A 1118-nucleotide genomic window follows, 5' to 3' on the forward strand; every position below is an offset into this window, starting at 1 on the left:
CTGGAGAGAGAGAGAGAGAGAGAGAGAGAGAGAGACACCCCCCAGCGCCTGTCTTCCCACTTCCACAGTGTAAGGTGGGGGGGGTGGGGAGGAGCGAGGGGGCGGGGCCTCAGGGGAAAGGGTGGGGCAGGGGGCAGGGCCCCGGTTCGGGCTCCAGTGGTTCCCCCCCCCCCCCAACACAGACACTTTTAGGTACTTCCTCTGCCCCGGAAAGCCGAGTGTGGGGGGGAACTGGGCTGTCGCCCCTCCGCAGCCAGCTGCTGCACACAGGGCCTGCCGGGGAGGGGCTGCGGCTCGCCGGGAAGCCGAGCCCCGGCAGGGATCAGGCTGCTGCTGCCGCCCCTCCCCAGCCAGGCTCTCCCCAGCAGCTGGCTATGGCCGCTTGCTCCCTGCCTGGGGCCTGGCTGCCCGGTCTCTGTGACGCAATCGGTTAGCGCATTCGGCTGTTAACCGAAAGGTTGGTGGTTCGAGCCCACCCAGGGACGCGGACCTGCTTTGGGGGGGTAGGGACAGCTCAGTGGTTTGAGCATTGGCCTGCTAAACCCAAGGTTGTGAGTTCAATTCTTGAGGGGGCCATTTGGGATCTGGGGCAAAAAGTGGGGATTGGTCTTGCTTTGAGCAGGGGGTTGGACAATTGGACCGGCTGAGCTCCCTTCCAGCCCTGAGATTCTATGACCAGGGGGAGGGGGGGGAGCAGCAGGAGGACACAGCCCTGCCCCTCCCACCCACATGTCTGGAAGACGCGCCTAATATGGTATCATACGTCACTTTGGGCCGGTTTCCCCGACAGTCTATAGCGGGGGTGGTCAAACTGCGGCCGGCGGGCCAGGGGACCCTCCTGCCCGGCCCCTGAGCTCCTGGCCCGGGAGACTCGCCCACTTCCCCGCAGCCTCAGGCCAGGCGCTCTCCCCGGCAGCTGGCTACGCTGCGCTGAGCCGTGTCAGGGGGGTGGCGGGCGGCTCCATCCCGCTCCCCGATGCGCCTCTAATGGATCAGTCCGTGCGGGTGTCCCCGGATCCCGCGGCTATTGAAGGAGGACACCCCCGCCCAGCCCGAGCCATAAGCCCCGGAGGCAGCAGCGCAAGAGCGGGGAGCGCTGCGGGATCCTGACCGGCTGG

At 67.0% G+C, this 1118-nt stretch overlaps 1 non-coding gene across 1 annotated transcript; it reads left to right on the forward strand.

Moving 5' to 3' along the window:
• The first annotated feature begins 411 nt into the window (after positions 1 to 411).
• TRNAN-GUU (transfer RNA asparagine (anticodon GUU)) lies at positions 412 to 485 on the forward strand. The gene has a single exon. It is a non-coding gene; the product is annotated as a tRNA-Asn (tRNA).
• Positions 486 to 1118: the final 633 nt, after the last annotated feature.

The sequence above is a fragment of the Eretmochelys imbricata genome, chromosome 14 (assembly GCF_965152235.1).
Source record: "Eretmochelys imbricata isolate rEreImb1 chromosome 14, rEreImb1.hap1, whole genome shotgun sequence".
NCBI lineage: Eukaryota > Metazoa > Chordata > Testudines > Cheloniidae > Eretmochelys > Eretmochelys imbricata.